Here is a 26938-nt window from a genome sequence, read left to right on the forward strand (position 1 = left end):
CAGGGGTATAAAACATGCAGCCAACGCCATTTTCTTTAGTTTTTCTTGCCCCCAATATCAGGTGCCCCCAAAAGGGTAGCAATATTATATTTATATATCTATATACATGCATCAATATAAACTTTACCTTCATCTACAAGCAAATACAACACATAGGTTGTAGAAGATAGAGAAGGAAAGGTAAACTGTACAATGACAGGGGGATGGCGGGAGGGTAACCTGGACTGCAACAGTGAATACACTTGAACATCTACATTTATGGTAAGTATAGACAACTGCACTATGTTCTTCGTGTTTCACTGTTGCAGTCATTGCATTTGGGTAGAATCTCAAAGCTATGGTTGGGAGGCTGGAGCTAAACAGCATTAGGTGCAGCTATAAGGCCCTGCAGCACTGCAGTGGCAAAGCCTGCCCTGGACTTAGAGTAGAGAGGCAAATGGTAATGCTTTGTAAAGGTGTGAACAGAACTCCAAGTAGCAGCCTCTAGAATGTCTTTGGTTGGTACTCCTCTGAGAAAGGCTGCCAAAGTAGCTGCAGCTCTGGTGGAATGAGACCTAATGCCCTTGGGCACAGGTTTACCATGGTGTAAGTAGCAGAAATGGATGCAGTGGCTTATCCACTTTGAAACTGTCTGCTTTGAGATAGCCTTTCCTTCTGATCCTGCAGCATATGACACTAGTAATTGCTCAGTTTTTCTTAGAGCTTTTGTCCTGCTCAAGTAGAATCTTAGCTGTCTGCGCACGTCCAAGGAATGCAGAATTCTCTCCCCTTTGTTCTGAGCAGTTTGGATAAAAAGTTGGCAGATGAATTGTTTGGTTAAGAGCCACACTGGAAACCACCTTAGGCATAAAAGTAGGATTTGTCCTCAGAGACACCCTGTCTGAGTAAAATATGATAAAAGGCTCTACAGCCATGAGGGCCTGTAGCTCTGAAACTCTTCTTGCTGAAGTAATCGCTAGTAGCAGAGCTGTCTTCCATGAAAAGAACTTTATATCAGTGGCAGAAGCTGGTTCAAATGGAGGCAGGGTGAGTTTTTCCAACACATAATTGAGGTCCCATGCAGGTAATGGTGATCTTCTAGGAGGCCTTAGGTTTTTGGCTCCTCTAAGATACTGCTTTAGTAAAGGATGAGAAAAGATTGGTGGCTCTGTATTGTAATGAGCCAAAATGGCAGAGGCATGGATTTTGATTGATGAGAAAGATAGGCCTTTGTCAAGCATCTCATTTAAGTATTGTAATATCTGAGGAATATGTGGTTCTGCTATATCAGTTCCTTGTGCTTGATTCCAAGCACATAATCTCTTCCATTTGTCAGCATAAGATTTTCTAGTAGTAGGCCTTCTGGCTTCCAAAATGACATCCATCACAGCTTTACTTATGTGGTTCTGCTATATCAGTTCCTTGTGCTTGATTCCAAGCACATAATCTCTTCCATTTGTCAGCATAAGATTTTCTAGTACTAGGCCTTCTGGCTTCCAAAATGACATCCATCACAGCTTTACTGAGAGGTGTCATTCGTATGATTACATGATTAGCCATGCTGCCAGGTTCAGAGTCTGTAGTTGATTGTGCAGGATCTGATTATTTTGCTGGGACAGTAGTTGTGGTCTTTGAGGCAAGGTCCAAGCTGGGTATTGAGACAAGTTCCTTAGGACTGGGTACCAGTATTGGCGGGGCCAGTCCAGGGCAATTAATATAATCTTTGGCTTCTCTTGTCTGACTTTTAGGAGGACCTTGGGTAGAAGTGGCAGAGGAGGAAAGGCATAAACTGACAGGTTTTTCCAACTGAAGGATAGGGCGTCCACTTTCCATGCTTGTCTGTGATAAGTCCTTGTGCAGAATCTTTTCAATTGATAATTTTGAGGAGAGGCAACTAGATCTATGTCTGGGCTCCCCCATTTCTCTGTTATCATGCTGAATACTTGTGGATTTAGTTTCCACTTGTGAGGATCCATAAGGCTTCTCCTTAAGTTGTCTGCCAGAGTGTTCTGTTTTCCTGGCAGGAATTGAGCTTGAAGATTTATTTGGTAGGTCAAAGCTGTGTGCCACAGTGCCATGGCTAATCTGCAAAGGGGGTATGAGTGTGTGCCCCCTTGCTTATTTATATACCACATGACTGTGATGTTGTCCGTCTTTATCAGTAGTTGTCCTGGATGAAGTAAGTCCTTGAAAGCTGTTAGGGCATTTTGAACAGCTAGCATCTCTTTCTGGTTGATATGTAGATGCATTTGATTTGGTGCCCATATGCCCTGAATGCATCTTCCTGCCATGTGGGCCCCCAAGGCATAATCTGATGCATGTTGTTAAGGTTTGGCTGGCAAGGGGTAGAGTGAAGGGCCATCCCATATTTTGGTGACAGGCCTTTGCCCACCATAGAAACTCCTGTTGCAGGCAGGGGATGAGAGGAATCATTGTTTCCAGACTGTGTGAATATTGACTCCATAAACTTTTTAGGTACCACTGAAGTGTCCTCATATGCAGTCTTGCATATGGAATTGGTAGGATGCAGGATGCCATGAAGCCCAGAGCCTGCAGAATTTGTCTTGCAGAAGACTGGGTTTTTGTTGCCATCAGTTTAAAGTAAGTAGTCAGTTGCCTTTGTTTGTCTGGCATGAGGTAAGCCATCTGGGCAGTTGTATGCAAGCTTGCACCCAGGAATGTTATCTTTTGAGAGGGTACCAGCTGTGATTTATTTTCGTTTATTGTGTACCCTAGGCATGCTAGCAGCCTTTTCACAAATGCCAGGTGTCGTAGAAGAGTGTCCTTGTTCTCTGCTTGAATGAGACAGTCGTCCAAGTAAGGATATATTTGAATACTTCTTTGTCTGCAAAATGCAATTACTGGTGCCAGGCACTTTGTAAAGACCTTGGGCGCAGTAGATAAGGCAAAGGGCAGTGTAGAGAATTGGTAATGCATTAAGCCAGCCTTGAATCTGAGGTATCTTCTGCATGACTGTCGTATTGGGACATGCAGGTATGCCTCTTTTAAGTCTAAAGTCACCAGCCAAGCATTCTTGCCCAGCATGGGCAGAAGCTGTTGCAACGTGAGCATTTTGAACTTTGGAATGTCTAGGTATGTGTTCAAAATCGATAAATCCAGTATTGGCCGCCAGGCCTTGTTCTTTCTGGGTACCAAGAACAGTCTTGAGTAAAAACCCTGTTCTTTTTCCTGTTCTGGTACTGTCTGAATGGCCCCCATATCCATGAGGGATGTAACCTGTTTCTGAGCCACTGCCCATTGTTTTTTTGGCAGGTCTGGCCAACCATTTGTCATTGGCAGAGTGTATTGGAATCTGTATCCCTGTGATATGATGTTCAGTACCCACTTGCCCTGGGTTATTAACTGCCAATTTTGAGCAAAAAGTGCTAATTTTCCCCCTATGGGTGCTGCCAAAAGATAAGTGCTTGGTATAGGCAGAGGCAAGTCATTGGGATTGCTTTCTGTAGGTTTGTGCTTTATCGCCTCCAGATTTGGAGGTGGATGCGCCCCATTACTTTGACCTGTATGAGTCTTGAGCCTGGTACCTGGAACCCTTAGGGCATCTGGATTTTCCCCTTTGAGCTCTGTTTGACACAGGAAAGGACCAATTTTTTGTAGGCCAGTGTCTACTGAATCTAGGTGGCTGCACTTGTAAGAAATCTTTAACAGTTTGCATAGACTTAGCTTTGTCTTCCATTTTCTTTAAAACCTCTTCTGCCTTAATACCAAACAGAGAATCATGCTGTAAAGGTGCATCTAGCAATTTAGCTTTAACATGATCAAGCAAATTTTGTTCCTTTAACCAGGCATGCCACCTAATCACAGATCCAGTAACTGTGGCCCTGCAGGAGGCCTCTAAAGAATCAAAACCACATTGCAAAGTATGGTTTCCAACTTGTTCAGTTGCATGCAATAATTCCTGCAATTCCTTATTTTCTGCACATTCTAAAATCAACATAATTTTCTGTTTCAGCAATCCCATAACATGTTGTTGGTACTTAAGCATATGAAATTGACAGTTTAAGGCCCTGATTGCCAAGGTTGCAGATGTATAAACCTTTTTTCCCTATCTGTCCAGCGCCCTTGAATCTCTGTCAAAGGGGGTAGGGTTTTTTGCTGTTGACACCTTAACTCCCTTTGGGTCTTGTGAAATAGTTTCAGGATCAGCAGCAGGGTTTCTAAATAAAAATGTATGAGAGTCAGGGACCCTGTAATACCTATCAGGTTTACTGGGAGCCAGAGGTAAAGAGTCAGGGGTCAGGCTTGACTCTGAAAAAACATCATCCACAATGTCTAACACAGGGGGAATGGCTACAGGCTTGTGCTGAGGGAGAAGGAGGAAATCCCTGAGCCTCTATTTTGATTCTGAGAAGTCTTGACTCTCCCAGTGAAAATGCTCCCTCAAAGTATGCGAGGTTTCTCCAAATGAATAATCCTCAGGAGGAGATGCAGATGGAATAGACTCCTCAGCATCAGAATCCTCATAGGGAGGTAAAGATAATTCCTGATCAGAGGAGGAATCAGAAGAAATAGAAACCTGATCTGAAGATTCATAGTCAGTGTCTTGCCTAGGCCTCTTATCTGGAGGGGGATGGGTACCCCTGATCAAGGTAATAAGGTCTTCAGCCATTTTGATCATCTGTGTTTTAGGCATAGAGGCCTGTGCATGTGGCTCAGGCGTCATTTTTTTGTTTTAGAAGGTGTCTTTGCTTTGGTTTTGCAGCTTTTGTCGGTTTGATATAAAAATGTTGAGGTCTGAATACACCCTCAGAAGTCGGTGCCTGCTCAGTGGCTCTGGACCCATCCGAGGGAGATACATCCATTGGTCCAGTACCTTGAGTATCTTGCGGCATGTTGGACTCTACATGGGTGTCGGTAGAGGCCTATGACTCAAAGGTAGCGGGTATCAGGGGCTGCGAAAGCGCCTCACTGAGTACCGGCAAACTGGCGACTGGCTTAGGAGAAGCTTCATTGTTGGTTTTGGATCTCGACTGCCTTTCTCTGCCCTTTTCTTTGCTTTTTTTATGTACTCCGGTAGTCGGATTGCTATACGACATCTCTGGGTAGTTAAATCTGTTTCCAAAATACTTAGATACAAAAATATTCCGACGTTTAATAGTGCGTTGGTTAAATCTAGCACAAAACCAACAGCCAGGCACGTTGTGATCAGGGCCTATGCAAGGAATACAGTATAAATGGAAATCCTTATGAAGTATTTGCTTCCCACAAGTAATACAATTATTAACTTTTTCTGACATCAGTAAAAAGCAAGAAAATAGTTTCCCCAATGGGGTACTTAGCTTTATTGAAGACTTCGGTTCTGAAACTCAAATGCAAATATTTCAGTTGTCGGCCGACCGGCACTTGCGAAATGCTTCTGCTTCGGGCACCGCGCGGCAAGAAAGACTAAAGAAAATGGCATTGGCTGCATGTTTTATACCCCTGACGACCTGACGTCATGGAAGAGAAGACAGCAACCAACGCAGGACCCAAGACTTTGGAATTCAGGCCGACTGAGGGCAACCTGCCAGCAGATTACCCAAATGTAATGACTGCAACAGTGAAACACGGAGAACATCAGTCAACCTGAGGGACAGTGGAATCTGGCTAAGAAATAGGAGTGGCTGAATGTCAAATTGAAGCAGATTTGTCAGGTGAAGAAGGCTTTTGACCCTTGGTAGGCTTGTCTTAAAAAACTCTCCTAGAAAGTATCTTGCCCCTATTAGGTTGTCTATGTTGCCAATGAACAAAGCAAGGCTTAGAAGGGTAATTTCTCTGAAATTTTGGAACAGGGGCAACAAAGATGTTTTTCAAATCCTGCATAACTTTACCTTTATTGTGAAGGGTGTTAATTCAGCAGAAGCAGTGCCAAAGTGATTCCAGTTGTCTAAGGGGGAGTCTAATAATTTGGATATAGTGTCTGCAGGCAGAAACAGGAGGCAAAAACCAAGAATAGCTCATCATTACATATGCAGATGCCCTAGAGAAGACACCAACAGCATCATAAATACATTCAATAGAATGAATAGCCACCTGAGAAGCAGAGCTCAAAAGGAAAATGGCAGAAGTCTTACTCTCCAAATCAAGCATATGAGTCACAATGCCCCATGCCGGGAGAGAACAGCCAAAACATATCTGGTCATAAGGGTCTGGTAAGTAATAGCCCTGAAAGCTAAGGTAACAGAGGTATATACTGTTTTACCATACCTGTCCAAGGTAAGGCTGTCCTTACCAGAAAGTAAAAGCTTTGAAGCGGACAGCAGCTTGGATGGTTGATCACTTATCACTGGCTTCAGAAATAACACCAGGATCAGAGGAAGGGTTTTTATACAAAGACTTTTGAGCTGCAGGAACTTTATAGAACATGTCTGGCTTCTTAAAGCAGGAGTTTGAGCATCAGGGACTTGAGAAGCTGCAGTGAAAAAATACAAGAGTGTCCAGCAATAGAAGTACTACAGAAGACCGAGGAGAAGTTATTTTTTAAGAGTTCATAGTACCTTTTTTAATTTCAGAAACTTGGGAAAAATCCCACTTTAAGTATTCCATTATACTAACTACAGTAGCCCAAAGGAGAATTCTTCCATAGGAGAGTCAGGAGAATGTTAATCCTCTTCCTCAAACCCAAGGCAAGGGGAGAGTGAATCTGAGAGGAATAAGCCAACGACTCCTCACCAGAGTCTAACTTTTCATCAGATGAATCAGTGTCCATAGGACGTATGGAAGGAGTGGAAAACCAGTGAACAGAAGCAGAAGCAGATAATTCTTGAGGGGGCTTAAGAGCCATAAGGACACTGAAAAGCCCCTGAGTAAAATCTTGCTATTCTTTGTTGGGATCCATAGCCACAGGGACCACATGCTTAGTCTTCTGCTTCTTTTTCAAAGAAACACCAGCTTTAACAAATGCAGAAGGTTCAGACCCCTCTCTAGATTCAATGGGGTACGAGACACCTCTTCCTAACAAGTATGTGGGGAATCCCCCTAGGCCCTTCTGAATAACCAATTGTGGTTCCCCCTACACATCAGCACCAAACCCCCTCCACATTTGCACCAGATGTAGGCAGAGCTTCACAGGACATGCAAGCAGACAACTCTGTGTTGGCCAAATACTGGGTTGTGGCACAGGAAGCTGACACTGGCATCAGATGGTCCATGGTTCTTCATCCAACCAGAAGGAGAGATCCAGTGGAGACTGGACAGCAGCAGGATCAGTACACTCCTGTTTGGCTTTCTTTTTAAGCAGTGGCTGAACATCAGGGTGGGCAGATTCAGCCATGGTACCCTCAGCCAAAAGATTCAACCTGTGTTTCTTCAAATAAATGGAAAGAGACAACATATGACTGTAGAGTGCCTTAGGGATGAATAGTTGACAAATCTCACACTGTGTATGGTCATGTGTAGTACCTAAACAAAGAAGGCAGTGTTTGTGTCTGTTCTTATGGGAATCTGCCTCCCACACTGTTATTTTCCTTTTCTCGATGACGTGTAAACTAAGGTAAAAGGAAGAAAAAGGAAAGGAAGAGACCTCAGCAGGCCACTTACCTTTAGAAGGCCCAGTAGACCAGCTTGGTGAATGGCTTGCAGACTGAATTCAAAGGTAGCATGCGGACTTGTGGCAAAGAAGTTCTGACGATTAGGCACTCGTACATCACATATGTACCTTACATCTTTCGTGTGGGACATACATCAGATGTACAGTACCCAGAAGGTGCAATGTCTTTGGCATACTGGTTGGATGTTCGGCTATCCTTGGCAGGATATCCCATGAGCAAAGAATACTGTAACAGTGAAAAGGAAGGACATCTATGTAATAGACATACATACACACACACACACACACACACACACACACACACACACACACACTCATTTAACTGCTACATCTTATTACAGGAGGCCAATGCAAACAGTAGCATTGTATGTGTGTTCTCAGCAGTTAGAAACATCACCAATAATGTGCCATTAAAGAAAAGACAGGGAACTACTGCCTGCCTTGAAGGTAAAATCTGCCCTCATTTTAACCAATAACTATAAATCAGTAAAATTCAAATCTGAGAAGATATAAACCTGCTAATGTTATTTATTACACTCTGCTAGAGAAAATCTTTAATGCAGGTGCCCTTTCATAGTATGTGTTATGAAACACACAAGATGTATATCACTCAGCCCATTTCTACTGTCTTCTGGCTGATATGTGCATTAGAATAGAGTTCAAAAATACTGGCAGTATGAAAATGAAGCAGAGGATACTAGTAGTTCTGCAGCATCAAAACAGACATTTGATTTTTACCCTCATAAGTGCAATTGACTAGTCCATTTGGCAGGACTTGTCCTGCCTTTGATACAGCTTCTAATCCCACAAACCACAGAGAACTGTGCAAACATATTAAAGAGCCTTATAATTTTACATTTACTCCATACAGAACAGAAAGTCTAAATTTCCAAATCTTATGTCTTACTGTGGCAATACAGGACCTAGAGGAGGAAGAGGTAAGTAGGAATGGATTCAGACGTCCCTAGGGAAATGGAAGAAGGTGACGGGGAGGCAGAAAAGAAAAAGCCACATATGCGGCTAGCTGCATCCCACAGGTGGGCACAACTGATCATATGTCTTCTTCGGTCAGCAACATTTTACATTTGTATACTCCCACAACATAATGTTATGCATTGCAGCACATTTGCAAAGCTTTCTATGTTCAGCATGACTTCCCGAAAGAGAAATAGCTACAATAAGTGCAAAGAATCAAACATCATACAAGAAAATAGTGATGCTAACAGCAGTACAGCACTTCTATTTTACATCAGTGTTTATATTCAAAATCTCTTTAAAGGCACTCAACAAGGTTTTGAGTCACAAAGTAGTTTTATAGACTTAGAATAATAATTAGTGTAGTGCATGGAGCACCATGACTACGCTCCAATATTGCGAAAAGACAAGCTAGTTTAAGTGCCCCCTACTGCTAGGCTCGATATTAACAGTGTCTGGAAAGCTGCTTAACAACTGTTATGTGCCTAAGCACTGTTAATATGGGGTCTCGCACTAGGCAGTAATTACTGACAGTGCCAGCTAACAAACAACAGCAACAGATGCAGAAACAGCTTTGTTTTTGCCTGATGCATATGCCTCAGAAACTAGTTTCAGTTTCTAGTAAACCGCTTGAAGATTACATTCGGTTAAAATGGCCAAAACAGACATTCACACTTCTCATTGTTCACAATGCATGTAGGTGCAAAACCAGTAATTCTATAAACATTTTTAGTGAATTACAGTAGTATTTAAAAACTCTTCCTGTTTTTGATCCTTTGTTCCACCCACAGAAAAAAATAAGTTGATAGGTCTGGTACTACCGTCCGTTTGACAGAGCATTTTGTTTGCCCCGCATAAATAGAAACATAGTTACATACATGACCATACTCAAGAAGCACTGGGTGACAAGTGATACACTCATTAATCAAATATAATTTTCTCTAGTGTCCAAACTGATAGAATTAGTTTCTTAAACATGATTACAATAAGCACATCTACATTTGAAAGAACCCCTATGGCATTCTCCCACTAGTGTATTAAAAAGATGGTTGTCTTTGTGGTTGGGGTTGGCATAATGATTAAGGTCTTTACTTCACAGATACAAGGTACAGAGTTTGATTCTGATCCTCAGTTATTGGCAAGGCTTGTAATAGTATGCATTTAGCTATGGACCAATGAAAATAAAAGTAATATAAAATATCCTTTAGGCTACATAACTTCCTAATGCCTGACCTGACCTGAGGCTAGTACATGAGACAGCTTAATCTCACACTTCTGAATCAGCCAGAACTTCAGTAGAAATAGAACCTATCCCACAAAGGTCATGTGTGATGTAATAACAAAATGGATGTGAGAAGAACTTTTTTTCTTTGGAATAATCAATAACTTGGGTAGAGATATTCTTTTTTTCTGATCTTTATAAAGATAAGGTTCCATCTTTTTTTCCAGCATCTCCAGGTCCATCATATCTTTTACATCCTCTCCCCCAAATTATGCATGCCAGTTTCAGGAGATGTCTGACATAACCAGTCAGGCCATACATACTCAGATTATATATATATATATATACACACACATATATATATATATATATATATATATATATATATATATATATATATATATATATATACTATACAACTAAACAGGACACATGAAGTTCAATCATGTCTCTGTAATAATAATAATAATAATAATAAAAATTTATTACATATGTAATCTACCAGAAACTTTTAAATTCTTTAGATTCATGTTGGGATCACAGAGAAACTGAAAACTATATAAAAGTGCATTCAATTACTTGGTCATGTGAAGTCTGGATTTCCGAGGATGATGACCAAATACAGTCACTCAGTAGATCTGTTCCTCCATTTTGTGTTGCTGGCAGTTCCATTCTTGTAGTTATTACACAGCATGCAGCCAGGATACCAGACAGAAATCCCTAAATCATGTCTGCTGTAGAGACTGCAAGTTAAAAGCACCAGTGGTCAAACCAAGCTGCAACATATTAAACATCAATCTGTGATGCAAAACTGGATCCAGCACTAGGCAACCTAGGCAGGTGCCTAGGCCTTCTTGCTGGGGGGCTGCCACAATGTTTAATTAAACAATTAAAAATATATATTTTGGCTTTATGGACACACAAGCTCAAATGTTGTACCTTGGCTACAGGAAACAAAAGCCTGAAATCTCCATACCAACTACTAGACTGCATCAAGGGTACATTTTCAAGGAATTGTGAGCTTCGGGGGAAGAGAAATTTACTGTTGCTCATTCTAAGTCTGTTTTCAATGGCAACAGTTTTGTTTAGCATATGGCTATCAGAGTTTGTGCTACAGAATTTGAAAGCAGTGTTAGTAACACAACAGGTAGCATACTAGTTTGTTACAGAAGTCTGTGGGTTCTAATACCATACCATGTAGATGAATTGCTGATACGGTGGTGCACTTTAAGGGGAGGGGGGGTCTGCACTCCTGAGTATGTCTTCCTCTGGATGAGACGCATAGTAACTATGAACCTGCTGTTAGTTTGCCAACCATTCCCTATTGCAGTACTTCCAGATTACCATTTTTTAAATGTAATATAAGCAATTTATTCTTCAAGGGCAGCAGGCACTAAATGTGAAGCTAAAACACCAAAATGTAAGGTTGTTTGCCAGCAGCAACCTCTTCATTAGTTAAAAATATCTTTAACATGGAATTATTCAAATGATTTTTTACTTCAGCAGAGATTGTGTGTACTGACTGATATTGGTAGACTGAAGTTTGAGTAGCTTTTTATGGTTGAAATGTTCTGAAATGGGTAGGTCTGTCATTACTGGTTCTTACGTTGTTTCATAGGTTACTGGAAAATGTTCAAAACTACAAATTTAAAACACATTTTAAAAAGCAGTGCTGTATTACACAAGAATATAATTTAATACAATTAGGAAGGTGAATCAAAGAACACTTGCATGTATGCATGGCCCTAAGGTGCGCAAGGAGCCCATGATTTGAAAACAGCTCAAAGGCAGACATAATCCACCACTGGTCAGATGCATTTTCTTTGAATGTGGGTTTCAATGTAGTTTCAATGAATGTGAGTTTCAAGGGCAGAGATATTTACTGTTGTTCATGCTAAGTCCGCTTTCACTGTGAGGCTGTACTGTTTTGTTTAGCAAATGGCTGTCAGTGTCTGTGCCATAACAGTTGAAATAAAAGTTTTAAATTAAATCCAAATTTCTGTAAATTTTGTAGAAGTAAAGAAGAAAACAGTATGACACTGACAGGTATGAAGAGTGTTTATGGTAACTGCGAGAAACAGCCAAGTAATGGGACATTGGAATGGCTGGGGGGATACATTACCCTGTCTAGGGCCCCATTTGACCATGATCTGGCTCTACGTGATGTAATGGACTGTATGCAAACTGTGTGATGGCTTACTACTGATCAGTAATATAAGTCTGTGTGCATAAAAAAACATGATGCAGAACATTAATATTTTCCATGGAACATGTTTGATCCACTGTTAATACTTCTTTTAGTACCATATTTGCATATTTGAGGCATGATTATAGCAGATCTGAGAGCTTTACAAACCTTACATATCACAAATAATACAAGCAACCAAGCCAGATGGCAAATAATTAACTGGATTATTATTAAATTTGCATGAGAATTTAGTTTATGAGAATAATATTCAAATTGCTGCACAATATTTTTGCAACTGAAAAAACATACTCCTATGTTCATAATAAAATAAAAGCGCTGTTTGTAATACTCCTACCTTCTTGTAATTACAAGGCATGTTAAAACAATAGTATCCCAATCCAGAATATGCATTTACTGAGAATTTAATAATACCCCAGATGCCTTAAGGACACTCATCTTCCCCTTCAGTTTCACATTGCACCCAAGATGTTAAAGAACAGATTAAAAACTCACCGTATCATAGATTATTGCTTACTTACATAAAAAACATCTAGACCATGAAGACAGATTATCAATAACTTAAGTTACACAGCATATGCATGAATTAATTAACAATTCTGCTAGCTGGTCACGCTTAAATGCTTAACTGATAAGAAACATTTGGCTTTACATGAAAACAATGTTTTTTTCCAATAAACAGTCTTTACTGCACTTTCTGAGGAAAATGCTGATCACTGCTTTTTTAATGAAATATACCTTTCCTCCACACCTGCATCCATATAGCTATTGACTATTAAATCATTAATTCAGTTTCATTCACCAAATCCAAGGTAACCAGTTAACTAAAATGCAGACACTGTTAAAATGGAATGACAGTGGCATGAGAAAAAAAAATGATTTCCTAAGAATAGAGGCCAGTAATCAGATCTGTGCAGCTATACATGGCTGGTGTGTTTTATCAGTGGATTAGCCATTTGCTACAACAAATGATCAGGGTTACAGTAAACTGCTTAACTATTTCCTCAAAAGTCCAATACTTCCTTGTTTGCTGCCTGTTTGCACTGGTCATATTTTGGCCACAAAATATAAAACATATAGTTGTAATCCACAAGTGCACAATGAGCCAGTTAGATTATGTACACAAGCTGTAATGCCCAGTGGAAGTCACTTTTATTTTTAAGAAGGGTTAGTCAGATTTCTTGGAACTTAGTGGCTGAGTGCAGGAACAGTCTGAATATGTTTGTCAGTCATTGGATGTTAGCGCAGAAGATGTGAGTCGGTCAGCACTACACTAGTCACCTGACTATCGTGATGTGATGTCATGGTAGAAGGAGGCCTAAAAAAAAAAAAGCATACTCTTTATGAAATACATTTGAGGCATACCAAAGACACTGAAAGGGCATGGAGATAAGCATTTTAATGGTGGGAGACTATTGCTCAGAGGGCTTGACCACGGGAGGCAATAACTCAAAGTAGGGGTTATCCATTTTGCAGAAGAGGAGGAAGACTTTGTTTTTGATTTGCTTTCTCTTCTATTTGTAAAATTTAGTTTATTATTTAATTTAGAGGGCACTGTATACCATGGTGGTACAGCGGTAGCATTGTTGCCTCACAGCAAGAGGTTCTCCTGTTCGATTCCCGGCTGGAGTGCCTTCTGTGTGGAGTCTGCATGTCCTCCCCGCTGTCGAGCGGCCTCCGAAAGACATGCGTGAATGGGTGTGCCTTCGCTGAAGGCTGGGCGTTATGCTGGCAACTCGGCACCATCAAAATCTACTGCCAATCATTAGCGGACCGGAGTTCTGCTATGGTGACCCCTAACTGGGAAAAGCCGAAAAGACAAACAAACAATTTAATTCAGGGGACAGCATGCTCAAACAAACCTCAAGATTGGTTTTGGGCTACACAAGGGGTTAAACCAGGATTAAACAATATAAAAACTTCTCAGTTTGGGGCTTTGTTTTACTGTAGTACCTCACAGGTGATTCTGCACAGATGTGGGCGTGGTGTTAGTGATTGCCAGGTGGAAGGGGTGTGTCATCATATGGGAAGCATACATCCATGTAGATGCAACATGAATACTGATTGTTTATTCGTACTTTAACCTTTTCTTCAATGTAGTACAATCTTGGGATATTTACTTGGGGATGTATGGGGGCACAGCTCCCCACACTGGAGGTGCAGGGGGGGTGTGCCCCCCCTGCAAACATGAAGGAAATAAATAGCACTATAACTGCAAATATTATTTTTTCCCTTCAATTTTGAAAGGGCTAGCCCACCTGCACCCCCCATATCCCCCCGCTAATTAAATAGACCAACTCTGAAATTGCACTATATTGAGGAAAAGGGTAAACTACGAATAGACTATGAATATTCATGCTGCCTTTGGTTTTACTAAGACGTCATAGATTGTTGCTCAGTGGGCGGGGTTTAGGCAGGACTTGCTACTGTGCATCCTGTGAGGTACTACAGTTAAACAAAGCCCAGTTTGGTTTAAATTGTGAAACAAACACAAAACACACTGAGAAGGTCATAGCTTTCCAAAGAGACTTTTAAGAGTGTTATCTATTATCTCTGTAGATATGACTGGATTCCTGCTATCCTTCCAAACTATTGCACAAGTTCTTTCCAAGTTAAGGCAAAACCTCTTTTGCCATCTGGCATGCATTAGAATTATTAGCGCAGGAAGACATGCATGTGTACAAGTTGGAAATGGTACAGAAGGGTGATGAATCTGTTAATATCAAGGAATACCTCCACAATGCACACAGTGCTCTCCCAAGGGAATTCCTAACCCAGAGCAGATAGTAAGCAACACACTGAAAAAGCAAACTTTATGCAAGCTGAAGAGCTTGTAAAACAAATTAATCTCAGCAGAACGATTCCGCATATAGAAACACAACTATGGCTAACACAGTTAACAGGAAAAAAATACAAAAGTTCCAGCTTTGCCTTCCTCCAGATGTCTAAATTTTTCTTAGGTCAACATATAATTATAATACACCTCTTCTACTACATATATTGATGCTGACAATAAAGTTATATCATCTCCAGTATCTATAATAAACCCTGGGAATAATGAAAGCCTGACTTTTAAATAAAATCAGACCAGTACTCCAAGTAACAGTACTGGTTTGAGCTACTGTGGGTAAAGAGAACACCTGTGTGAGTTTCTCTCCTCCTACTACTCTTCATACATGACCCTGGAATTAAGGAATGATATGCCAGGAAAAGAAATGTCCCTGTTAACATACACCATATCTTCTTGCTACTTACTTGTGTTCTTCTGCATGGAGTTGCTTCTGAACTTATATATTACTCTGAAGAAAAGCTGCAGGACAAAACTAAAACTTCACCAGAAAGCTCTCCTCTTTTTGCTGCATCCTGTGTTTCTAGCAAGGCAATTCAATACACCTTGTCACCTGATTCGTTGCCATAGCATCAGTGAAACCATCTGTTAGAACATAAAAATCTATTACAGCCTTCGATTCTAAAATAAAAGAGCTGCATTCCTCATGGCAGACTATCTGACAGTAAACCAGCTGCTGTCCTTCATGTCTGGAACTGCAGTAGATTAAAAGAAAGTAGCAGACACAGCAGAAACATAATTTTCACACTGGCTTGTTTCACCACAGGAATGTGTGCCTCGGCCACTACTACCTTGTGTCATGAATAAAAGTTAACATAACCAATATGTAGGGACTGGAATTCCCTTTAACTTACCCATTAATACTAGTCTTTTAAAATATCCTCACAAGTCCCATGAAATCACAATATTATGCTTTGTGCACTACGAATATTCACTTTGTGAGATACAACACAGCAAATTTTCATTTTCTGTTGCCAAATGTGAAAACGTCTTGCTTGTCCTCGATGTCTGAAGACTAATTTAGAAGCTATACATTATATCAGCCTTGTATTGTTTCTAAAAGTACACAGAATACTTTTATAGTAAACAAAAGTCAGAAGAAATAGTAAAAAAACTTGTATTAATACTAGTATAGATACATGTATTTATTTAGAAAAGCTAAAATATCAGAGCTCAGTGCATCCTCTATCCAAACAAATGTATTACCAAAAACTAGCAGATAAAAAGGTCTATAACAAGGAAAAGAAAAATAAAGTTAATGTGACATACACAAAATATGCATTCCATTCAACTGCATTCAAAGCTTATTTTTCTAATTTACATCATACTGTATCTTTAAAACAAAAACTACTCGGTGTGTTACTTTCAGGGGTAGACTAGCTTGTTGAATGGCTACTACCTAAGTAAGTGTTTCCTAACAAAAACTGACCAAAAATCCTTTCTCATTCAAAACTGTGAGGTTTGCCAACTGCTGTTTCCTCCTATTCTGAAATTCTTTAGAATTGCAGCTGAGGATAGCATATTAAATACATGGAGATTCAGGAGACAAAGTTCCCTGCATTACATATCCTAACACTACCAGTACAGATAAAGCTGTGGTGGATGTAGGTAAGATTAGGTGTTTCAGCTGTGTGGCCACTTTAAGTAGACACAGCAATTCCAAGACCTTTTCAGAAAATGAAATTTGACCAGGTAACAGTCCTAAAATCTGAATGCAGTTTCAGCCAAGAGTAGCTTTCGAGGAAATTGCAACCTTTCACCTGTTTAGAGTACATTACTGCAAGATCTGTTATCTTCATTTTTTGGCATTATTTCACCTGAATGCGTGTGTGTGTGTGTGTGTGTGTGTGTGTGTGTGTGTGTGTAAGTGTGACACTTATTACAGTGTTAAATCTTTTCTTTTGTTATGAACTTTCTACTAATATGACCTTCAACAAGATAAACCAGGTTCAGCAAAAGCTAGCACGATATTTGACATAACACTTTCAACTGTTTGCTATGGAATGATACAGCATCTGCCCAAAAGATGCATAAGTCATTCTGGCAGCATCACAGGGTACTTTCTTTCACCCTGTCTTGTGTAAAGTATGTGCAGTCGAACAGCCAATGCACTGCACCAGTCAGATAAAGTTATCCATAAAGCCGTCAGTAGTATGACAGTCACTCACTTGGCTGTAATGCAGTAAAGCCCAAAAAAACTCAGATCAAAAGCCTCCAAATCTTCCTGATTTATATTTTCAGCTAGCCTTCTGGCAGATGGATCACCAGCATTCAACTGTCGATGCTACACACAATCATATCTAATACATATATTAACACAAAGATATATATCTGTGTATGGATGTATGCATACAATTCATGTGTGTGTGTGTGTGTGTTGCACACACATACCCACACACACAGATATGGTGCACATACATAGTGCACAGATATGCACAAACATTTTGTATATATCTTTATAAAATAGGCAATGAAAACTGACCAAATTGCTAGTGATCTGTATGCATCAGACATGTTTTCTGCATAAGTAAAACCTAGTGCTGGCCACCTAAACCTCACATTTACTGACTGAACTCTTCTTCCTCACTAACATATTGCCAAATTGCCACCATCATGAAAAGTAATTTTCCAGGGAAAAACTTTCAAATACAGAAATACTCAAAAATATAAATTAAACTAATGAAATAACATACATCAGAAATACACATCTCCATCTCAAATGCATTACTAATTTTGCATAAAAAATAGTAATAAATGAGTACAGAACAGGATTCAGGACTATGGCACAAATTAAACACACTCAGAAGTAATAAATGCACTAAAACCTCAAATGTAAGGAAAGTACTTAATTAGGGACCAAAAAATCAAACAAGGTAAAAAAAAAAAATCAGTCTCCTGAAGACTGTGGAAACAAACTCTATAAAGTGAAAATTAAGTAGTTTACAAATACACAGGAAGTGAATTATGGAAAGACAGTCACCATAGCAACAGAAAAACCAGCACTATAGGCCCGGAGTCTTCTTACATTCATACACACAGACACACACACACACGGCTGGAAATATCTTACCTAAGAAGTTAATCAGAGGCTACAGTTCACAAAAGTCAAATCCTGCATGAATATAAAGTGCATATTGAAACAGAAATAAAATGTACATAAAACTACCACAGAAAGGCAATTAAACTTAACAAGCAAACCATCAGTGAAACCAATTTTAGAAAAATAATAATGGGGGCAGAGCAGTACTTACATTTTGTTTTCCAGTTCTTGGGAGTGGCTACCAGAATGATAACCCTTGGGAACATTTTAGGGTACAACAAGTACATCATCAGCTAACCCTACTCAAAATGATGAGGGGAATTGAAACTGCTTGCAAGCATGTGTCTTTCAGTTCTTGGAATTACGAAAAAATCATTACTCTCGTGAATATTTCTAAGCCTGTGTTACCTGGAAAACAGTATACATGTTTATGAAGCACTGTGCTACTGATATGTTAGTCTCCTCATCTGCACTCATTCACCTGCTTATAAACAGGACTGTACAATACTACACACCACTTTGGTAAAAATAGTCCCTTAAATGATTACCTGAAAAGATACAACAGAAGTTTCACATAGTAAAACAACTGCAACCCTGCACAGCTATCAATTGGTTAAAATGGGCGGTGGAGTGTTTTACATTAAAACATGCTACCATACATAAGCTACTAAATGTAAAATTCAACTTGCCAAAAAATACAGATACTCACTTTATAAGTGCAGCAACATACGGGGGTATGCATGGTATAGATATTATTGTACACCCAGGGATTGTAAGGCACTTGCCCTTCAGGCTTATGCTTTATAACACCACTCGGTTTGTGGCAATATCTGTACCATGCACATACCCCCACCCCCATGCTATAGCCATCCACGGGATCTGGCAGTAAAGAACAGTATAGCGCTTGCCTTCTTCACTTTTTTTGTGCTGGTTTCTAAGAGAAGGATCTTACTAGCAAATATTCTTGTTTTAGACTAATCCCTAAAAGGTATCAGGAGCTCTACACTCCAACCCAAAACACTAAATGTCAAAGAAAAGTATACTGCTGTATTATATCACCGTGATGTCTTCTATCATAATTTACAAATTCTCTTAATTCAATACCACCTTAAAAGCAAACACGGCTTACTGGACGGACATAACCTCTTTCAGGTTGATGAGCTTCTTTTTCTTCTTGATGGGCTTCAAAAACAAAATCTTCCTCAAAATGTTTTTTTTTTATTTTTCAAATACATTTGAATGAATTCCATACCAGTAGGTGGTCAGTATGACTTGGTGACAAATCAGTTTTTAGTAGAGTAGTAGAAGTCAGGTGAGTCTGCATAGCACATCATGAAAATTTTTCTACTCCCCTTCTCCCTCTGAACAACTGGGAACTGGAGCTTGGCTGGAAAATGGCCTTGTCTACATCAAGAAATCTGGAATGTCAGGATGAATGTCAGGATGGCTGCATGGTCTAAGGTGCAAGACTTAATGGTTAAACTCCTTCCATGGCTCATCGGAATTCTGGCCTCTGGATGGAAGCATGGGTTCAAATACCACTTTTGTAATATAATTTATGATACTCAAATACTCAATGAAATTCTGGGCCTCTGTCTTTGTCGGAAAATATTTTAAGCCTACATAAATTAAAGCACTGCTGATGATTCCCTGCTGGGTGAGAAAATCTATACCTTTTGTCTGTGACCTTTTACATCTGCTTTCTGATACTTGCTCCATTTTGCTTTCTGTTTTAAGAAATCTGCTTGGCCTGGTGATTTTATTCCAAGTGAGAGGTGGCCACAAATTATCTAGGGTGCTCACTTCACATTTTTTTTCCATTGGTTAAATTGTCTCTTAACTGATACTTAAATACTCAATGAAATTCTGTGTCTCTGTCTTTGAAAAGATTTGAAGCCTGCATAAACTAAAGCACTGCTTGTGATTCTCTGCTGTGTGATGAAACCTATATTTTTGTCTATGACCTTTTAGAGCTGCTTTCTGATGCCTGCTCCATTTTGTTTTCTGTTTTTTGAAATCTGCTTGGCCTGGTGTTTTGCTGTATGTGAGAGGTGGCCACAAATTATCTAGGCTGCTCATGCCACATGTTTTTTTTTTCATTGGTTAAATTGTTTCTTGAGTGATACTTAAATGCTCAGTGAAATTCTGGGCCACTGTCTTTGTCTGAAAAGATCTGAAGCACTGCTGGTTATTCCCTGCTGTGTTTTCTAGCCACCCTCCTGTTTGCTGATCTGCTTTTTAAACCTGGTGACTTTAGGCTGCCCACCCCTACTGTAAATTGAGCTTAATAAGCTCCTCCCTTTCTACACAGCTGTTGATATTCTGAATTATTTATTTGCCTTTCCTCGTGCTTATATTAAAAAAGTGCATTTTGCCTCCCATTGTCCATTAAACTTGATCTAGCTAACTGTTGGATAAAGTAGTGTATTCTTACACAATAATAAAAGCATAGTTGTGTAAAATTTTGCCATAACCATAGATGTTCTCTTCCATGTTGCAGTATTCTAAGTGTGGGATTCCTCACCTCAGATGACCCGAACGTTGGCTCCTATACAAAAGCTTAAGGCTGGTTGCTGTGGTGTGTAGGATGTCACATGTAGGGCCATAAACCAGGGACCTTAAATGTGATGTCTTCACACACAGACCTCAGAACTTGAAGGCCAGTCAGACAGTCCTAAAGAGAGTAACAAGTGATGTCAGCCAGAAGTGTCAAGTGTCATATGCTGGCTAGTCTGCTCTTGGTGAAGGGTAGAGTGTCAGAGTGCCTAGGAGAGAAGCCCACAGGCTAAAGAAAAACTACAGGGGGTTGGAGGGAGGGAAGGAATACTGCAACATGGAAGAGAAGGACATCTATGGTTATGGTAAGATTTTACACAACTATTCTATGTCGTTCTATTCCTATGTTGCAGTATTCTTAGTGTGGGACAGTACCACAGCTTAATTGGAGGGAAGAGTGGAGGTAGAAGTGGAAGATTCCAGAAATCCCGGCAGGATTGCTCTAGTAAAGCCTGCCCTGACTCTGGAGACATGTTTGGTGAAGATGTGAATTGTGGACCAGGTGGCTGCTTCCAGAATGGATGTTGAGTCCATCCCTTTGAGGAAGGCTTTGGAAGTAGACATTCTTCTGGTGGAGTGAGCTCTTACCCCTTGGGGTAAGTGCTTGGCATGGTGTGAGTAGCAAAAGGAAATGGATTTTCTGATCCAACATGAAATAGTTTGTTTGGAAACTGCCTTGCCCAGGTCCCTGGGATGGAAGGAGACAAATAGTTGGTTAGATTTTCTGAAGGACTTAGTTTTGTCTAGGTAGAATCTAAGTTGTCTGTGTACATCCAGGGAATGGAGAATTCTTTCACTACTGTTAGTTGGAGAGGGGAAGAAGGTAGGAAGGTAAATGGATTGATTTAAGGACAGTTCGTTGACCACTTTAGGCATGAAGGAAAGGGTGGTGGGATGGGTTTTTTAGGTGGTCTGATGTGTAAGACCCCTCAGGAAAAGTTTTACATCCAGCTTGGATAGCAATGAGGGATCTAAAGGCAGGCAAGCTGAAATGGCTGAAAGGTGGAGTTTCACAGACAAGTAGAAAAGGCCATCCTTAATGTGTTCACACACATAAGCAAGGACCAAGAATGGGTCTGCCTGGCCGGGGTCCCTGTCCTTATGTAGACACCATTTGGAGAATCTCTCCCATTTTGATAAATATGATTCCCTAGTAGCAAGTTTCCTGGCCTCCCTCCGGACTGTAAGCACGTCCCTTGAGTAGTGGTGTCTGAAAGGGGTTAGAAGTTTATCACCCAGAGTGTTAGGCCTAATATCTGTTGGTGAGGGTGAATTAAAGTTCCCTTTTGTTGTGTGAGTAGGTTCACCTTGTGGGGTAACTTGTGGTGATTGCCCTTGGCTAATGAGAGAAGTAGTGGGAACCAGTGTTGCCTTGGCCAGTAGGGAGTCCCCAGCAAGATTTTTGGTTTGTCCTTCCTGACTTTCAGTAGTAGCTTTTAGATCAGTGGGAAGGGTGGAAAAGCATATAGAAACAGTCCCTTCCATGGAATGCTGAAGGCATCCACCCTCCAAGCAAGTGGAGAGTGATCCTTGGTGCAGAATTTGTTCAATTGTCTGTTCTGAGGGGAGGCCAACAGATCCTCTTGAGGTGTGCCCCATCTGTGGACAATGTCTAGAAGGGTCGCCCTATTCAACATCCACTCGTGCTATAGAGAGGATGTCCTGAGAGGGGATGTATGAGGCCTGCAGGGTCAGGTTGTGCCTGGAGGCAAGGTCCCATATTTGTAGAATTTTCCTGCAAAGGAGGTAAGCTCAGGTCCCTGCTTATTTGTTGAGATACCAGATTACTATGGTGTTTTCTGCGAATATTTGAAAAGGGCCTGGTTGGAGAATAGGAAGAAAAGCCTCTAGGGCCAGAAGAACTGCAGTCACTTCTCTCACATTGATATGCTTATTTTCACGGGTAGGATTCCATGCCTCCTGTAGGTGGCTCCCCACCCTAGGTCTGATGCATCTGTATGCATAAGTTGGGTTGGGGAGGGGAGTTGAAGTGGTAGTCCTGGGTTCTGAAGGATTCATTGAATCCACCATCTTAGTTCTATTTTGAGGCAGGGCAGAATGGGAATTAGTTGCTCTAGGGAGAGTAGGTGCTGTGACCACACATTTGTCAGGTACCATAGGAATTTCCACATGTGCATTCTTGCTAAGGGAAGCATAGGGATGGTGGTTGCCATCAGCCCCAGGAGTTGCAGGAATTGTCTTGCAGATATCTGGGGAGTTAGTAAAGGTTTTGGAAGTGACTGGAGAGGGACAAGAATTTGTCCTGGGGAAAGAAAGTCTGCATCAGGTCTGTCCTGATCCTGCAGCCCAGAAAGATTTTGTCTTGCTGCAGGAGTAAGGATGATTTGTTTAAGTTGAGTGTGAAACCCAGGTTTTGTAGAAGGGAGGTGGTGAACCTGAGATGAGTTTGGAGGAGGTCTTCTGTATCTGTTAGAAGGAGAATGTTGTCTAGGTATGGAAAGATTTGGACACCTTTCGTCCTGCAGTAGGCAATGGCCGGGGCTAGGCATTTTGTGAAGACCCTGGATGCAGTAGACAAACCAAAGGGCAAGGATGTAGACTGAAAATGAGAACAGAGTCCAGTAAAATGTAAGAATTTTCTGCTGGAGGGTTTTCTGGGAATGTGGAGATAAGCCTCTTATAGATCTAGTGTGGCCATGTAGGCTTGGGCTGGTATTAAAGGGAGAAGAGTTTGAAGGGATAGCATTCTGAAAGATGGTACCTTTAGGAATTGAAACCAAAACAAACAATGCAAAGGTCGGTTGTCCACTCTATTTTGAACAAAAATTATTTATAAGTGCTTTTGTCTGTCAATGTTGCCAAACTTCTTCAGATGAATTAATAAGGAAAATACGTAATTTAAATAGTAAATACCTAAAAACATCACTTTCTGTTTCTTAATTGTATACCAAAGTCAATAAATTTAAATACATAAAAATGCATTATTATGTAAAAGTGAAAAACATAAAAAACTGGTTTGTTAATGAATTAAGTAATAAATAAGGTGATAATTCGTAACTTGTTAAAAAGTAATGATGAATGTGCATATTATACAAATCATCTGTCTAAAGATTTCAAATTCAGTAAACATTTGACATTACAGTTGTCATTAAGACCAAGATAACAAAAAGTCACAATTGCCAAAATAATTCCTTTTCTTCCAGGATTAAAGACCATGGACCCCCCCTACTATCAAGAGACACTTTTTCTAGAACAGTAAATAAAAAATGGTGTTGACTGTTCTCTGTGGTATGCCTAGCCAAAGCATTATTGGGGTTGTTTCTACGTGTGTTGTAAATGTGTTCATATATGCACTGTTTCAAATGTCTTTCGGTTTTACCCACATAGAAACAGTCGCATTTGTCACATAGGGCCAAATAGACCACCCCTTTAGTTTCACAATTATATCTATCTAAAATAAAAAAAGTGTTGACCATTAATGTTTAAGTTCTTACCTACCTTAATATGTTGTAGAAATTACATCTGCCACATTTATATATACCTGGACTAGTAACCAATTTTTTAGAGGGTCTTTCCAGGAGTGCTTTCAAATTGTGACCCCTTTTGAAGGTAATAATGGGTCTGTCACCTAATTTATGACATGTAGTAAGGTCAGTTAGGATCAAGTCCCAATTTTTAGTTAAAACCTTTTTCAAAATACCCGCATTAGATGAGAAGGGAGTAATAAAAGTGGTATTAAATTCGCTTGAGGGATGAATATCATTAACCACATAGGTTAAATCTGTAGATGTCAATAAAAATAGATTTCTTTCCTCAAAAGATCTATCCAAAATGGGTTTAGACTCCATTCTTTCTTTTAGAAATCACTTGGAAGGATAGATCTAGTACTGGTCTCCAAGGCCCATTTTTTGGGGGGACCAGAAAGAGTCTTGAGTAAAATCCTCTTCCTTCCTGCCCTGGAGGGACAGGTTCTATTGTTCCTAATTTTTGGAGATCTAATAGAATGGAAGGAAAGAGGTGAATTTGATTTTTGGGTGGAAAGGGGATGGGCCCTGTGATGGGTTTTTCCTTCCAAGAAAGATATCATTTTGAATGATAGTCAGTACCCATTGGTCTGATGTGATTTGTTTCCAAAAGGGGAGGAAGTGGGGTAGGCAGGCTGACAAAGGTAGATTGGCAAGGCAGTCACGCATTGTTGGGTGCACTCCTATCCTGAAAAGGCCGTCTTGGAGTAGGTTGAGAGGAAGCAGGTCTGGAATAAGTTTGCCTCCTGGTTCCTCTCCTGTGCCTGATAGAGGAGGGGGCACCAGAGGAAGGCTTTCTCCTGACAAAATAAGTTTTTGCAGGATAATTCCTGTAATACTTAGGAATAAGAGACACAAGCAAATATTTGATGTCCTGCAGCTCCTTACTTTTCTTCTGCAGATTTTTAAAAAGTTCTGCAGATGGCTTGCCAAACAATAGGTTATCGTCTAATGGGGCATCCATAATTTTAGATTTGAAATCCTCAGGGAGTGGTTGTAGGCAAAGCCAAGAGCATCTGCGAAGAACTGAAGCAGAATATGCAGACCTCGCAGAGGCTTCTGCAGCATCATAACTGGACCTAATAGAATGTCTGGCCTGAGAAGACAGTGACAGTTTAGATGCTATGTCAGATTTTGTAGGGCAGTCAGGGGTGGCAGCCAAGAGATTTGAGGCTTGTGAAGCTAGGTCCAGGTCTCTTAGCAGCAGGTGGCTGTAAGTCTGGATTCTTGGATGCAGAGGTAAAAGCATCCAGACAGGCAGGTAAGACATGTGGGATGGCTGATGGGGATGGTGATTCCACTTGAAGGAGTTCAAAATACCTCCTATGGTTGTCAGTCATCTGGGTAGTGTCCCATTTGAAGTATTCTTTCATCTTTGGTATTGTTTCCCCAAAAGTAATATCCTCTGGTGGGAAGTCCCGTTCAATGGATTCCTCATCTGGGGAATAGTATTCCAGAGGAGAGGCAATTTGTGAGGCATAAGAAATAGACTCATCAGAAGATGAGTAGTAAGGTTCTAAATCCTCCTCTCCTACTTGGGTAGTAGGCAAGGGGAGGGAAATGGCAGAAGCAGGCCTAGGACTAAGCACTGGAATAGTGGAGGGAGAAGAGGTTGTGGGCCTAAGAGCCATAAAAGCCTGCATCAAGGAATTAGTAAATGATTGTCATTCTGGGACTCCTTCTGGGGTAGGAGTCAGGTGTTTAGTTTTTTGTTTGCTTAGAAGGTGTACGTCAGAGAGAATGCCTAGATTCTGGGGCCTGGGCTTCAGGTAATGGTGTCTCAGTTGGTCATCCAACTGTTTCTGGTTCCTACTCAACATCGGTAGGGACTAACATCTGTGCTGTCTTCAAGGACATGCAGGCTATAACTTCTGAAGAGGCTTCCTCAGTGGAAGTCACTGAAGTTGATGGTTCAATCGGACATCCCTCAACCCCTAGATCGGAAGCTGGCGAGATGTCCGATGGTGGAGAGGCAATGGAGATAGGCCTGGAAACTTTGGCCTTTTACCATGGTGGTTCAGTCAGAATGGCCGATTCAGGATCCATCCTGAGCACAAGCTTTTTGAGACATTGGTTCTCTAAATATAGGTTGAGGGTGGCCAGATGGCTACAAAGGATCTTCAGAACAAAAGACTGGCAAATGGAACAAGCAGTATGGTTGTGTTCCTTCTCTAGACAAAAGACACAATTATAGTGCATATCTTTATGTGGTATCTGATGCCCACAATGGCATTTGCCCTTCTTAGCTGACATAGGCTAACGATAATTACATCTAACCATGCTCAAGCAAAGAAACAGAAACTTTCCCCAACTGGGTACTTAGCTTTTTAGAAGTCTTTGAGTGTAGGAACGAAGCGATCAATGTGACGTCGTCTGTGGCTGAAAAGTTCTGAGGTCTGTGCATGCAGATGTGACATTTAAGTTCTCTGGTTTATGGCCCTACGTGTGATGTCTCACACACCTACAGCAACCAGGCTTAAGCTTTTGTATAGGAGCCGACGTTTGGGTCGCCTGAGGCAGGGAGTCCCACACTAAGAATACTGCAACATAGGAATAGAAGGACATCAATTGTTTTTACACAAAAGATGTCAGTGGATTTTCCATCTAGTGCATTGGGAGGTAGCCTGGTCCCTTGAGGTTGAAGAAATACTTGAGATTTCTTTTTTATTAGCTGGAGGGCTTATCTTGTTTTTAGTGTCTTTATAAATTCTGTACATTAGAGTTGCTCTTGGCTCATTTATTCAAAGTGAAGTACTTTTATAGAATGACCACACTTTTATACTCTGTTTAAAGTACACTGCTGTATCTATATTTTTAAGTTTGTTTGTGGTAGCATTTTGTATCATTTAAGTTTGCTTGTGGTAGCATTTCACTCTGGACACTCCTTTACTGTGCTTTTGCATTGGGAAGATTGGGATTGTTCATCTGGTGGCAGTAGGCATTTACCTGGTCTATCTGAGCTGAGAAATACGCAAAAAGGCTCTAGGTATTTTTTTTTTTTTGCACTTCTCTGCACTTGATTTGCACTGTTCGGATACTTAGATAGCATAGACTAGATTCAGACCTGTTGAATCTAGC

General features: G+C 40.5%; 1 protein-coding gene across 16 annotated transcripts in view; it reads right to left on the bottom strand.

Annotated features, from left to right (window-relative positions):
• DTNA (dystrobrevin alpha) overlaps window positions 1–26938 on the bottom strand; it is a 1617970-nt gene that overhangs the window by 1180479 nt on the left and 410553 nt on the right. Inside the window, exon 1 of one of the 16 annotated variants that reach the window (XM_044066624.1) lies at window positions 15187–15209. The exons of the other annotated variants lie outside the window; for them this stretch is intronic. The gene's annotated coding sequence lies outside the window, so the exon portion shown is untranslated. Of the gene's footprint in view, window positions 1–15186; window positions 15210–26938 lie in introns of those variants that run through there. 16 annotated transcript variants of the gene reach the window in all.

This window comes from Protopterus annectens, chromosome 3.part1 (genome assembly GCF_019279795.1).
Source record: "Protopterus annectens isolate FY-2018-M chromosome 3.part1, PAN1.0, whole genome shotgun sequence".
NCBI classification, from domain to species: domain Eukaryota; kingdom Metazoa; phylum Chordata; order Ceratodontiformes; family Protopteridae; genus Protopterus; species Protopterus annectens.